The sequence below is a fragment of the Palaemon carinicauda genome, chromosome 7 (assembly GCF_036898095.1).
Source record: "Palaemon carinicauda isolate YSFRI2023 chromosome 7, ASM3689809v2, whole genome shotgun sequence".
Lineage (NCBI taxonomy): Eukaryota > Metazoa > Arthropoda > Malacostraca > Decapoda > Palaemonidae > Palaemon > Palaemon carinicauda.
This window is the reverse complement of record NC_090731.1, coordinates 157,883,154-157,898,643: the sequence shown is the minus strand read 5'-3', so window position 1 is coordinate 157,898,643 and position 15,490 is coordinate 157,883,154. Positions and strand designations below refer to the sequence as shown.

The window sequence follows — 15,490 nt, the reverse complement described above, 5'->3', positions numbered from 1 at the left end:
GTGTGAATGTATACATATGTTTTCCTTCATAAGTGAAGTATTTTTTTAAATATAAGTATCAAAATGTTAATTATGTTTGAAGAGATTTCCACGCATTGTGCAAGTAGCTAATTACATATGTGAAATATGAAAGAAAAGGGATATTTTATTTCAATTTTCTTACAAGTTTTCATCAAATATATCCAATTATTAAATCAAAATGGTCACATGCGTATCATTTCAGCTAATATAAACACTGAAAAACTCCATTATGTTATTTTAACTGTTATTATGGAAATGTTTAATGCAATAACAATTAGTGAGCATAATTCTAGCATTATATCATACCATATTTAGCATAAATTGCTTTTTAGCATATATTTTTCATCCGACTAGCATAATTTACTGTTAATTTGTTCTCTTCAGTTATTTATTTCCTTATTTCCTTTCCTCACTGGGCTATTTTTCCCTATTGGAGCCCCTGGGCTTATAGCATTTTGCTTTTCCAATTAGGGTTGTAGCTTGGATAGTAATAATAATAATAATTAGTAATTTTATTTTTGGTAACACCGGACGAGAACCACATGTTGGTGCCCTATCAGGGCTGCCATTCGTACGATAATTATCATACATGTACGATTATTTTAGATCCAGTACGATGTACGATACATACCTTAGGTATATACAAATGTGTGTGTTTGATTAAATAATTATACTAAAATATTTTGAAAAGTCAATCATGTAACTCCCTAATAATTATATTGAAACTGTGTACGATACCAAGGTATTAAACTTTGGAATACTCTGCCCGCTTATCTAAAGGCACTGCTTAGCGTTCGGTCTTTTAAGAAATCATATACAAATCTCCTGTTATCTGGGTATTAAGCTTTATTAATAAATATTTATACTTGCCTACCTAACCACATCGCAAGTATGTTTCATTGTTTAGAATATTTTATTTGTAAAACTAGTTCTTTTACTGAGTTTTTTGCTTAATATCTACAATTTTTTCAATGTATATACCATTAGCTTTCATATACCATCTTTCCTTATCATATAAATATGCATTTCCATTTGTTTTTAGGCTAAGATTCTCATTTATATGTATCTATTTGTATACACATGATTATGTATATGTATGCGTACATTTTGTATATCTATATCCATATTTACTTTATTTTTTATTTTTACTTAATTGATATTATCTTGTTGTATTATTACCCGAAGAGCTCTGCTCCACATGGGCTTGGACTGAGTCTTTTTTTCTTTTTGTAAATCTTTGAATGTAAATATCTTTTGTCCAATAAACATTATTATTATTATTATTATAATTTTGGTTGAAAAACGACAATTTTAAGGCTCATGTACGATAATCCAGTCGAAATAATCTGGCAACCCAGGGGTGCCACTCGTACGATAATTATCGTACATGTACGATTATTTTGGGTCCGGTACGATGTACGATACATACCTAAGGTATAAATAATGTAGTTGTGTGTGGGTTTAATTAAACAATTATACTAAAATCTTTTGAAATAAGTCAATCATGTAACTCCCTAATAATTATATTCAAACTGTGTACGATAATTTTGCTTGAAAAACGACAATTTTAAGGCTCATGTACGATAATTCAGTCGAAATAATCTGGCAACCACATGTTGGTGCCCTTTCCAAACATAAACAGAGAAGAGAACACGTGTGAGCGGTCGATTCGAGCAGTAGATTTGCAGAACACGTTTTGTATCGTCATTAAATTTCGCTAAAGTGTATTGAAATTACATCGGCCTGGAAGATTTGAGCAGTCGTTCCCCTTGTCAATACCCAGGTAAGTGAAAATTATGCTTTTTAGAATCATATAATTGAAAAAGAAAGAATTCATTTTGTAAGAGAGTGGTTAACAATTGGAACATGCTGCCACAATTTGTTGTTGAACTCGCAATCTACTTGGAAATTTGAAAACAATATAGATAAGGCATGGAGGGATCAAGATTTACTTTCTAATTATAGAGCTAAAATAGATTATAGTAAAATTATTTATAATATAGCCACCACCAGTGCAATCACCAAGCTAGTAAATCATTCGGAGCTGGATGTACAGGCTTAACAGCCTCTTCCAGACCATCAACTGTAAGAAACTGTACTGTAATGAAGTACAGCATAGGAGTACAGTATATTCTATGCTAGACTAGGGCAAAATGGAACTGAATTACTGATAGTCTAATACTACTTATGTTGTCCACCATTCGTCTGCCTGGAGGCCTCCCTGAGGCTACCTGTATGCAAGTATGAAGTAACTTAGATAATTTGCAGTGTTTTGGGTAAAAGTTAAAATTTGCGGGGGACACCCAGGTCTTTCACACTACGATTTTTGCCGCCTCAGTCTGTAGGCCTAAACCTACAGGTTTGTAGGGGTTAATTTTGGACTTTTTACTTTTACGGGTTTATTTCTCGCCCTCCAGCAGACCCTAAAAGTCTGTTCAGGCGGGCCTTTGTGTGTGAAAAATAATTTCTTTCCAGTTAATATTTTGCTCTGTATCTTATCAGTTATTTCACTAGCATTTGTTTTCAGGTCACTTTTATCAGATCAGATCAGATTCAGGTTGAGGCTTTGCCTTTGCAACGGCGCCTCTGTGTCTTTTAGTTTTGTGTGTTCCTTATTTTCACTAGTTTTTCTCTTTTCATCCACATTTGTTGTAGTACTCTTTTCTTATTTTCAATATTTTCTTCACAAAAAAGGAATTTTCCAACTGTTTGTGCACTATCTTCTTGGATCTTCTTCATATGGTTGTTGGAGTTCAATTGCTTTTATTCTTATATCACTAAACTGTGGACAATATAACATGAAGTGGTTAGCATTTTCTTCTACATCACAGAATACACAGTTTATATTTCCATCTTGGTGTCTGTTTTTTATATTCAAGCCCAGTGAGTTTGTCCTTGCTCTGAATAATAAAATTGACAAAAATGTGTTGTCATACACTTCCTCCTCCTTGATTTCATTTTTCCAGTTGTTATACAAAATTAGACTCTCCTTGCACTCCATTTCACTCTTCCATTTGCTTGTGTCCCATTCTCTTGTTCTCTTCTTTATGTCCTCTTTCGTACATCTCTTGACTTCTCTCATCGCCATCCCACATTCCTCAGCATACTTCTTCACATGCATCCACCACTTCCTCTCTTTTTCTTCCATATCATTGACTATTGCTGTTAGTAAGTCCTTTTCTCCCTTATAAATGCTATTAAGGTACCTCAGCTTTCCATCCATTACCCTTGTTTTCATAGCAGATGCTCCTACATCCCCTCTCAAGGCTACAATTGCTGTATTCTTTACACCCCCTAACATCCTTCTATACACTCCATTCTCTATTCTTTGCAACTTTTCTGTTTCCGTTTCCATTAAGTTAATTACGTTTGTTCCATATAATATAGAAGGTAGTGCTACACTTTTCCAGTATGCTTTCCCTATCATTATCTTATTACAACTTTTTTCTATGATCGAATATATAAGATTAGCTAGCTTTTGCACCTTAACTATCATTTCACTTTTCTGTGTTTTGAACATATTCCTACTATCATCTACCTTGATACCTAGGTATTTAATATTGCTTACTACTCTTATTCCCTCTATATTATCTGGTTTTTCCTTCATATATGTAAGTACGCTACTTTTGTCTCTATTTATGTCTAAACCACACTGCTTTCCTATATCTATCACTTTCCTTATGTTCAATTCAGCATCCTCTATATTCCCAGCAAGCACTAGGACATCATCAGCAAAAAATAATACTACTAGCTTGCCGGCAGAGATGAACTGAAGAACAGAAAACGGGAATGATTCCTCCTACCACCCTTTAACGGGTGTTACCACCCAACCACCACAAGGCGGTTGCCTAGTTTTAGAAAAATTCTGCCGAAATAGAGATAATTAGCTATGTATATATAACTGCCAGGTAAGTATTCACAAAACTTTGTTTTATCATAAAAACTCCATTTTTAAAACCATTACCTTCCTTTTCTACTTGTTTTATAATCTGATAAGTAATTAATTTGAATAATGTTGTAGAGCCAGTACAGCCTTGCTTTATTCCACTACTTACGCTCAATTTGTGTTCTACTCTTTCCCCTATGTCTAACGTAGTCGAGTCTCCCACATATACTTCTGCTATAGAGTTAATTATACTAGTATATACTTTATATTGCTTTAATGTTTCTATCAGCGCTTCCCTTTTTATGGAATCGAAAGCTTTTTTGAAATCTAAAGAGGCAACTATGAGTTTTTTTTTTATTTTTGAAAGTTTCTTCGACCATGTACTGTAAGATGAGTATATTATCCTCAATCCTTCCTCCCTCTGTAAATCCCGCTTGACTATCCTCTATGGCATTATTAATTTTTAGATGTCCTTCTATTTCATCTTTTTTAAAAGCCATGTATATTTTATATGATACATTTGTGAGTGCTATTGGTCTCAATTCCTTTGCTGTTGGTTTGTTTTTCTTTTTTAACATTTTTGATCTGGATTCTTTCCAGCTTTTGGGTTTTTCTTTGCTGGCTAGTTCCTCTTTGTAGCAGTTCACTAGCGTATTCTTACATATATCACTTATCATCATTGCTTTGTAATGTTCTGGCTTTAGTCCATCTCGCCCAGCTGCTTTACCTTTCTTTAGGCGTTTTAGGCATTTTTCTAATTTACCTTTATTGATTTCAGCGGCGGGCACGGGTTTAATTTTTCCTTTAACATTTAGTACAGCATCGTAATGCTCCCTTAGATGTTCTGGTATACTATATTCATTTACAGTTATAATGTCGTTTTCTCTTCTCAAATTATCCAGGTATTCACTCTCCTTCTCCTCATTCCAGATCTCAGTTGTTCTATTTTCATGTGTGTTGTAGACTGTTTTCCAAAATTTTACTAATTCTTCTTTAGCCTCTTCATCTGATAGTTGATTTCCTCTATCTCCATATAATTGTATTGCCTCGCTTTTTATTTCTTTGCTATTTCTTGATTTGTTTATGTTTTCACATAGTTTATTGTTTTTATCATCTCTTATCTCCCTGGTCTTCTTTTTCTCATATAACGTTATGCTGTCTTTCACCAGTATTTGTACTTCTTTCTTCTTATGATTGTATTTTTCTTCTAATTCTGTTTTTAACCTAATATCTTTTTCATTTCTCTTTTCTATTAAGTTCATTTCTTTCCTTAATCTTTCTCCTTATTTCCTCAGTTACCCAAGGTTGTTCTTTGGTCTTCCCTTCATTTGTTACCCTTCTCCTATATGTTTTAGCCAAATGTTCTTGTTTCATTTCTGCCATTATTATGTTTAGCTCTTCAATGTTTTTTACATCCTTGCTGACAAGTTTTCTCTCTATAGATTTCACATATTCGTCTATATCTTTTGTGTCATTGCTATAATACGTAATTTCTTCCTACTTCCCTTTATTGTAGTTATTTTCTCTATTTGTTTTTACTTCCAATTCTACTGTTATTAAGTTGTGATCTGATATATCTAATAGTGTTTTATCTTCATCTATTTCCATACATTTAAATTGTTTATATAGCATGTTATTTGCAAGTACAAAATCAATAGCACTATGCTGATCTTGTCTATTCCACGTGTATAGTCCTGAGCACCTTTCATCTCCATTTAATAGTGTTAGGTTGTGATTACCCATCCAATCTAGCACCATTTCCCCATTCCTGTCTACTTGTTGGTGCCCCAGAAGTCCCATGTGGCCGTTAAAATCCCCCATAACTAGCAAAGGAGTTGTTTCTCCAGCTTTCTGTATTAATTTTTCACATTTTGCTTTCAATTCTTGATCTCTTTTTCTATCTTCTGTATTTCCTGCTGCGAAATATTCTAGTATTATCAAAAATACTATGTTGTGGATTTTGCACTGTACCATTATTATATCGCTATGTTTTGTTTCTATTTCCTCTGCTTCAGTGATATTATTGTTTTTAAAAATGAACATTAACCCACCACCCTTTTTGTCTTTAAAATCCCTTCTTTTTTCTATTTTTAACAGACCTTTACTTAGCTGTATTTTATCTATTTTTTGGTGCGTTTCTGTCAAACAAAATATATGAATTTTATTTGTGTTCATCTTGTTTTCTACTTCTATTAATTTCTGCTTAGTTAGTGCTTGGATATTCAACAGGCATATTTTTATACATTGGCTAACTTTTTTGTCTAAATTTATACCTTTTCTAATTCGCTCTGCTTGCGTTTGCTTCTTGACGAAAATTGTCGTTTCTTACTAGTTCTCCTCTCTTTATGTACCATCCCTGCTCTCCATTTTCTTTTTTCTCTCTCAATTCCTCTAGCAACTTCCTTTCTTTTTCCCTTTCCCTAAAAGTGAGGTCAGGTGCTATGAAAACTTGTCTCAACTCCTCTTTTGTTGATTTCCTGAGGTGTTTCCCCCTTGCAATTACTCCCCATTTTTCCTTGGTGCTTTTAAGCTTAACTGGCTGGGCCCTTGGTTTTTGTCTTTGGCCCTGTCCCTCTCTCTCTTCCCTTGGTTTGCCTAGCCTACCCACTTCTTCAATTTCCACATCGTTCATTCCTAACTCGACATTAATCAAACTCCCACATATATCAAAATCATCTTTCAGCCTTTCATTACTATCAACTTTTGTACTTTCTTTTATGTTGAAAATTACTATATTGTTTTTCTTTTTCTCCTTTTCCCTTATTTCTATTATCTCTGCCCTAACTTCCTCCCTAACTTCTCTTGTCAGCTGAGCCGTTCCTATCATATTATTATCCACTAAAGCCCTGATCTCCTTTTTAACTCATCTACCGTATCCTGCAGCCCTATGAAACTATCCCTGAGTTTATCATACTGTTTCCTAAGTTTCTTGTTTTCTGCCTTCAAGTTTTTGAAATCCCCCCGGCATCTACTACAAAACCATCGGGCATGTTTAGATTCGCTAATTCTCTTAAATTCACTTCTGTCTAGTTGTCCACAGCCTATGTGAAACCATACATCACACAAATCACATTCTATAGCTTCTTGGTTTGATCTTACCCCTTTTTTGCACCATCCGCAGTCGTTTGGACCAGCCATCCTTTCTTCATGGTCAGACTCGCTTGAATATTCTTCCTCTCCTTTTCCCCCTTTCACTTCCTTCTTTCTCACACTCACACCCACTGCACCTTTCACTGATTCTCTCTTAGACACCATGTTTAATATCTTTTGAGCTTGGTTATGTTATTGTAGCGGCTTTATAATTATCAGAACACACAATCACGTTTCTTCTCTCTTGTTGACATTTAGAATCTTATGTTTATAACATTTTCTAAAAAAAAAAGTCTTCAGGTTTTTCTTGAAAGCTGCCACATTTTTGCTATTCTTGACGTCAAGTGGAAGGTCGTTGAAGAGTCTCGGTGCAGCATAATTAAACATTCTTCCTCCTATTGCATGATTCACACTAATTTCGAATAGTCTATGTGAGTCATCAGCATGCGCTGGTAGCTTGAGGGTAGGGGACCAAGCAATCACGAAGACATTTAGGCTTATCACTTGCAAGTGCTTTGTGAGTCAACAAGCAAATCTTAAATTCAATTCTAGCCTTAACAGGTAACCAATGTAGATCGATCAATACAGGAGTTATTCTCTCCCGTAGTTTAATGCCTTTTATCAGTCTAGCCACATGGTTTTGCACATTTTGAAGCTTTCTTAGTAGTGTATTGGGCAATTTATAGTACAGAGAATTGCAATAATCAAGCCTTGATATTACGTGACTCATCACTAAAAATTTTTACTACCCTCTGTTAAATATTTTCTAATAAAAGCTATGTTTCTCAGGTGATAGTTACACACTTAAACTGTGTTCACTATTTGGTCCCTCATTGACAAATTACATTCTATCAGTACACCCAAATTTTTCACAACAGGCACAATCCCAACATCAGCGTCACCAATTTTTATACTTTGAAATAACTGGTAATTCTTCAAAGCCACCTTTGTGCCAAAACACATACATTCTGTTTTATTATCATTTAATTTAAGCTTTTTCCTCTGCATCCATGTTTTTATTTCTGTAATTATCTCATCAAATTTCTTCTTTGTATCTTGTGTTGTTGAAATTGAAAGGTAGAACTGAGTATCATCTGCATATAGTTTAAAGCCCACTTTTTGTTTTTTCATAGGGCCCAGAACACTACCCTGTGGTACACCTTTCATAAGAATTCTCTCACTGGATTGGTTTCCAGAAACTTCTACAATAGTCTTCCTATTCATTAAGTAACCGCAAAAATTCCAGTGCTTCCCTCAGTCACTCCAATAGACTTTGTCGTCAAGTACTCGTGCACAACAGTATCGAAAGCAGCACTAAGATCTAACATAATCAAAATTCCACCCTTTCCCTCATCAAGAAGACCTATCATATTCATTATTGAGCATAAGGTAGTTTCTGTAGAGTGATTAGCTCTGTAGGCCGATTGATTTTCCGGGAATACCTCTAACTCATCAATATACTCCCATAATTGCTCACTTATGATTTTTTCAATAAGCTTCGACATGTAGGATAAATTTGAAATGGCCCTATATGAATTTAGCTCATTTACATCACCTTTTTCAATATTAAACTTACCCGATAATCATGTAGCTGTCAACTCCGTTGCCCGACAGAATTCTATGGAGGGATACGCCAGCTATCACAATACTAGAAGGGGGTGTACTTACCAGCGCCACCTGTGGCCAGGTACTCAATCATTTGTTGTTGACACCTCCTCAATTATTCCTCTGTCGTGCTTCCGGCTAGACGTTCTGGGATACGCTCATGGTCTTCGAGTTTATTCATGGATATTTGGTGAAGTATTCTCTTAGATTAACGGCTGTCGCATACTGGAATCCTTTTTATATTAGCTAGTTAGCTTTTATATAAATACTGATTAACGGTTAATGAATTTTTGCTTGTTTTTGGATCACCCTTTGACTTACTCTTTGAAACAAGATGTCTGACGTTTCGCAAGCTCCCTCCCATAGACGATGTAGGTCTTGCAATAGGCGTATTCCGAAGGCCTCGGTAGATCCTCACACCGCTTGTTCTGACTGTAGGGACAGGCCCTGTCTTTTAGAAAATCGGTGTGAGGAGTGCGCCGGACTTTCGGAATTGGATTTTGTACGTCTTTTAAAATATTCATCTAAGTTAGAGAGAACTAGAGTTAGGAGAAGTTCTTCTCACTCTTCTATGTTTTCCTCACCTCATGATCCCCTACCTTTTCCTACCCCTGTAGTGGCTACCCCCGAACCTACTGTGTGCCCTCCGCCTGATATGTCAACTGTTTTGCGTGCTATTCAGGCTTTAGGAGATAAAGTAGAATCAGTGGTAAGTGACCATAAGTCTCTGATGGCCGAGGTTAAAGAACTGAAGGTCAAGAGTGCAGTGGGTGGAAATAGTGCCAGTGCTGTGACGAGTGCTAGTGTCTGTGCAGTGCCAAGTGCTAGTGGTGCCAGTGTGGTGCGTGAGGATTTTTCTGTGCGAGCCAGTCGTCCTCCCAGTCCGGGACCTCTTGCAAGCTCCCATGCCCAGGGGAGAAGCAATGTCGAAGGGCTTAAGGGTTCGACAGGCCTTGTTAGGCGCACAGAATTATCCTCGGTGGTTGCGGGCGTGTCTTCCTTAGACCGTCACTCCCACCTGCAGACGATTGAGCCCGTCTTCTCGTCCGCTGATCTTCATGCAGGGAAGAAACGTTGGTCTCAGGTCTCGAGACCGCTTAAACGTAGAGTTCAGTCAGCGAGTGCTCAGCCAGGTTGTAGTCATTGGCTCAGCTCCGACTCGCCTCTGTCATCGGTCGACTGTACTCCGCCCAAGAGGAGTAAGGTTCTGCCTATACAGACCCCGACTGTGACTTTACCTCAGTCTGTTATCGTTTCTGCCGACCCCAAGTGGACCCTGCTTCAGTCCATGCAAGCTCAGCTTTCGGACTTGATGCGTGAGTGTCGGGCTGAGAGTGTTGCACCTCCTCCTCCGCCTACACTCCCTCCACCTGTTCTCGCTCCGCCTGTGCTCGCCCAGCCTGCACCTGCTCCGCCTGTGCTCGCCCAGCCTGCACCTGCTCCGCCTGGTCGCAGCACCATCTGCCAGGCGTACGATGTTGAGCCACTTTCGGAGTTTGCTGTTCACAGTGTTGTTCAGCCTCAGCCTTCTTTAAGGCAACCCTTGCTTTGGGATCAGGAGAGTTACACTCTTCCTCCTCCTCCCCTTGCTGCTCCACCAGTGGTGCAACTCTCGGTTGGGGTACAACAACCTCTCCCCTCCGTGAGTCTGTCTGCTCAACCAGCGCTGCACCGAGTTCAACCCTCATCTAGGCAAGCTCCTCTACACCATGGACTTGCGCCTCAGGAGCCTCAGCTTGCGAGAACTTTACCTTGTTCTGCGCAGCCTCAACCTTCTCATGCTCCACTCATCTCTCAGGAACAGGAACGGACTACTCCGCCTCCGTCCTCCGCTCAGCTTGTGCAAGCCTTGGGTGCAACTCTTGCTAGGAGTCAACCTCCTTCACCCATGCACCTGCCTTCTGCTTCGTCTGTTGTTCAGCCTATGCAGTCTGAACCTCAGGTTTTCCCTCAAGTTGAGGAAACCTCTGTTATTGTTCCTACCCGTTCTGACTCTGCGGTTCAGCATTCTGGTCCTTTTGCTTCGCTACCTTCTGCTGATGAAGTGTCGGATGATGAGGAGGCACACCTTGATCCCTCATCAGACGTGGAGGAGTCTAAGCTTTCTCCATTGTCTGTTGATTTTCGAAAGGTCTTGGCTCTACTCAGGGAGCTTTACCCTGACCACTTCGTCTCTGCTGTTCCCCGCTCTCCTCCATCTGAGTTTTCGCTAGGCGTACAAGCTAAGTCTAGCTATACTAAGCTTGTCCTAGCTAGATCCTCCAAGAGGGCCTTAAGGACCTTAGGGGAGTGGCTTCAGTCTAAACAACACCTGGGCAAGACTTCCTTCATGTTCCCTCCAACGAAGCTCGCTTCGAAAGGTTGCGTTTGGTATGCCACAGGGGAAGCACCAGGCTTGGGAGTACCTGCCTCTGCCCAGGCTGACTTCTCAAGTCTGGTGGACTCGCCTAGGAGGACTGCGATGAGACGCTCGAAGGTTTGTTGGACCTTCTCAGACCTGGATCATCTTCTGAAAGGGTTGTTCAGAGCTTTCGAAATGTTCAACTTTCTCGACTGGTGCCTGGGAGCCCTCAGCAAGAAAACATCTCCTGCGGACAAAGACTCTGCCATGCTAATTATGTCCTGCATGGATAAGGCTATCAGGGATGGATCGGGTGAGCTAGCGTCGTTATTTGTATCAGGGGTGTTGAAGAAAAGGGAACAACTGTGTACCTTCCTCTCAGCCAGCATTACACCGTGCCAGCGGTCACAGCTCCTTTTTGCTCCACTCTCAAAGTTCCTCTTTCCCGAGGAGCTAGTTAAGGACTTGTCGGCTGCACTGATACAGAAGGACACGCACGATCTTGTAGCCTCATCGGCTCGTAAGTCTAAGGTTACCACCTCTGTCCCCAAGACTTATCGCTCCCCAGTGGCTGATACCCCGGCCTCTAGGTTCATACCGCCCTTTCGTGGTAGAGCCCCCAGCCGAGGAAGCTCCCGTCCAGACTCTCACAGGGGCAAGTCTAGGAAAGGACCCAGGACATCTAAGGGAAAGCACTGACTCTCAGATTCTCCAGACAACAGTAGGAGCCAGACTCAAGATCTTCTGGCAAGCCTGGGAGAAGAGAGGTGCAGACGCACAGTCTGTCAGTTGGCTGAGGTACGGTTACAGGATTCCATTCTGCCTCAAACCGCCTCTGACCACATCGCCCATCAACCTCTCTCCCAACTACAAAGAAGAGGACAAGAGGCTAGCATTGCAACAGGAGGTGTCGCTACTTGTGCAGAAGAAGGCAGTGGTTATAGTCCGGGACCATCAATCCCCGGGCTTCTACAACCGTCTCTTTCTTGTAGCCAAAAAGACAGGAGGTTGGAGACCGGTGCTGGACGTCAGCTCTCTCAACGAGTATGTCACCAAGCAGACGTTCACAATGGAGACGACCAAGTCGGTCTTAGCAGCGGTCAGACAGGAGGACTGGATGGTCTCGTTGGACTTGAAAGATGCATACTTTCACGTTCCCATTCATCCAGACTCCCAACCTTTCCTGAGATTCGTTTTCGGAAAGGTTGTCTATCAGTTCCAAGCCCTGTGTTTTGGCCTAAGCACAGCTCCTATGGTCTTTACTCATCTGATGAGGAATGTAGCGAAATTCCTGCACTTATCGAACATCAGAGCCTCCCTCTACCTAGACGACTGGCTGTTGAGAGCCTCCACGAGTCGTCGTTGTCTGGAGAACCTCTCTTGGACTTTAGATCTAATCAGAGACCTAGGTCTATTAGTCAATATAGAGAAATCTCAACTCATTCCCTCCCAATCCATTGTGTACCTGGGAATGGAGATTCAGAGTCGGGATTTTCGGGCTTTTCCATCGGCCCCCAGGATAAACCAAGCCCTAGAGTGCATCATGAGCAATTGCTCAGTGAGACAGTGGATGAGTCTCACAGGGACCCTCTCATCTCTGGCCCTGTTTGTCGAGCTAGGGAGACTCCACCTCCGCCCTCTTCAATTCCATCTTGCAGCTCATTGGGACAAGGGCTCCACTCTAGAAGCAGTCTCTATCCCTATCAACCAAGAGATGAAGACCACTCTCCGGTGGTGGAAGCACAATCTCCTTCTCAAGGAGGGTCTATCATTGGCCATCCAGACCCCCCATCTTCATCTCTTCTCGGATGCATCGGACTCGGGCTGGGGTGCGACCTTGGACGGACGGGAATGCTCAGGAGTATGGAACAAGGAACAAGGATTACTCCACATCAACTGCAAGGAGCTGTTAGCAGTTCATCTTGCCCTGTTGAACTTCAAGTCCCTCCTGCTAGGCAAAGTGGGGGAGGTGAATTCAGACAACACCACAGCCTTGGCTTACATCTCCAAGCAAGGAGGGACCCATTCGAGGAGCCTTTACGAGATCGCAAGGGACCTCCTCATTTGGTCAAGAGGTCTAAACCTCACACTGGTCACGAGGTTCATCCAGGGCGATATGAATGTTTCAGCGGATCGCCTCAGCAGAAGGAATCAGGTCATTCCCACGGAATGGACCCTCCACAAGAGTGTGTGCAACAGACTTTGGACCTTGTGGGGTCAACCTACCATAGATCTGTTTGCCACCTCCATCACCAAGAGACTTCCGCTTTATTGTTCCCCTGTTCCAGACCCTGCAGCGGTTCATGTAGATGCTTTTCTTCTGAACTGGTCCCATCTCGACCTGTACGCATTCCCTCCGTTCAAGATTATAAACAAAGTTCTGCAGAAATTCGTCTCGCACGAAGGGACACGGCTGACGCTGGTTGCTCCCCTTTGGCCGCCAAGAGAATGGTACACAGAGGTACTTCAATGGCTAGTCGACTTCCCCAGGACTCTACCTCTAAGAGTGGACCTTCTACGTCAACCACACGTAGACAGGTTGCACCCAAACCTCCACGCTCTTCGACTGACTGCCTTCAGACTGTCGAAAGATTCGCTAGAGCTAGAGGCTTTTCGAAGGAGGCAGCCAGTGCGATTGCCAGAGCTAGAAGAATTTCCACTCGTAGAGTCTACCAGTCTAAGTGGGAGGTCTTCCGAAGCTGGTGTAGAGCCAATTCAATATCCTCTACCAATACCTCTGTGATCCAAATAGCTGACTTCCTTCTTCATCTTAGGAATGAGAGATCCCTTTCAACACCTACGATTAAAGGGTATAGGAGCATGTTGGCCTCAGTCCTCCGCCACAGGGGTTTGGACCTGTCTTCCAACAAGGACCTTCAAGACATTCTCAAGTCTTTTGAGACGTCTAAAGAACGTCGTCTTTCCACTCCAGGCTGGAATCTAGACGTAGTCTTAAGGTTCCTTATGACATCTAGGTTCGAACCTCTCCAGTCAGCTTCCTTCAAGGATCTTACCCTCAAGACTGCTTTTCTTGTTTGCCTTGCAACAGCTAAGAGAGTCAGTGAGGTTCATGCCTTCAGCAAGAACATTGGTTTCACAACCGAATCAGCTACATGTTCTTTTCAGCTTGGATTCCTAGCAAAGAACGAACTTCCTTCACGTCCTTGGCCTAGATCGTTCGAAATACCTAGCCTCTCCAACATGGTAGGTAACGAACTAGAGAGAGTTCTTTGCCCTGTCAGAGCTCTCAAATATTATCTGAAGAGGTCTAAACCTATTCGAGGACAGTCAGAAGCCTTATGGTGTGCCATCAAGAAACCCTCGAGACCCATGTCCAAGAATGGGCTTTCGTACTATATAAGGCTTCTGATCAGAGAAGCACATTCTCACTTAAAGGAGGAAGACCTTGCATTGCTGAAGGTAAGGACCCACGAAGTAAGAGCTGTAGCTACTTCGTTGGCCTTTAATAAAAACCGTTCTCTGCAGAGCATTATGGATGCAACCTATTGGAGGAGCAAGTCAGTGTTTGCATCATTTTATCTGAAAGATGTCCAGTCTCTTTACGAGAACTGCTACACCCTGGGACCATTCGTAGCAGCGAGTGCAGTAGTAGGTGAGGGCTCAGCCACTACATTCCCTTAATCCCATAACCTTTTTAACCTTTCTCTTGAATACTTTTATTGTTGTTTTTATGGTTGTTACGGTAGGCTAAGAAGCCTTCCGCATCCTTGGATTTGGCGGGTGGTCTATTCATTCTTGAGAAGCGCCTGGGTTAAAGGTTTGGTAGAGGTCCTTTAGTAGGGTTGCAACCCCTTGTACTTTGGCACCTTTGGGTTGATTCAGCCTCCAAGAGGAACGCTGCGCTCAGTAAGGAAGACGAACTTTAAATAAAAGGCAGAGTAACGGTTCTATTCGACTTCCTTACCAGGTACTTATTATTTCATTGTTATTTGAGATAACTGTTATATGAAATTTGGGATACTTAGCTATCCTTTAATCATGTACACTGGTTTTCACCCACCTCCCTGGGTGTGAATCAGCTACATGATTATCGGGTAAGTTTAATATTGAAAAATGTTATTTTTATTAATAAAATAAATTTTTGAATATACTTACCCGATAATCATGATTTAATCGACCCTCCCTTTCCTCCCCAGAGAGAACCAGTGGACCGAGGAATAATTGAGGAGGTGTCAACAACAAATGATTGAGTACCTGGCCACAGGTGGCGCTGGTAAGTACACCCCCTTCTAGTATTGTGATAGCTGGCGTATCCCTCCATAGAATTCTGTCGGGCAACGGAGTTGACAGCTACATGATTATCGGGTAAGTATATTCAAAAATTTATTTTATTAATAAAAATAACATTTTCCTTTGTATATTGGTTTGATCAACACAGTTTTTTCACAGTTAGGAAAACAGGATTGTGATATACTTAGGTTAATTATGTTCAGGTAAATATTATATACAACTTGCTTGTTTGGAGCTTCACTTATTGAAATGTTTGAGAAGGGGTCGTTTCCACAATATGTATTCTTCATCTCTCA

General features: G+C 40.9%; 1 protein-coding gene across 1 annotated transcript in view; it reads left to right on the top strand.

Moving 5' to 3' along the window:
• The first annotated feature begins 1,639 nt into the window (after positions 1 to 1,639).
• Positions 1,640 to 15,490, top strand: part of LOC137643697 (uncharacterized) — a 35,449-nt gene continuing 21,598 nt past the window's right edge. The window contains exon 1 of the mRNA XM_068376399.1: positions 1,640 to 1,804. The gene's annotated coding sequence lies outside the window, so the exon portion shown is untranslated. The remainder of the gene's footprint in view (positions 1,805 to 15,490) is intronic.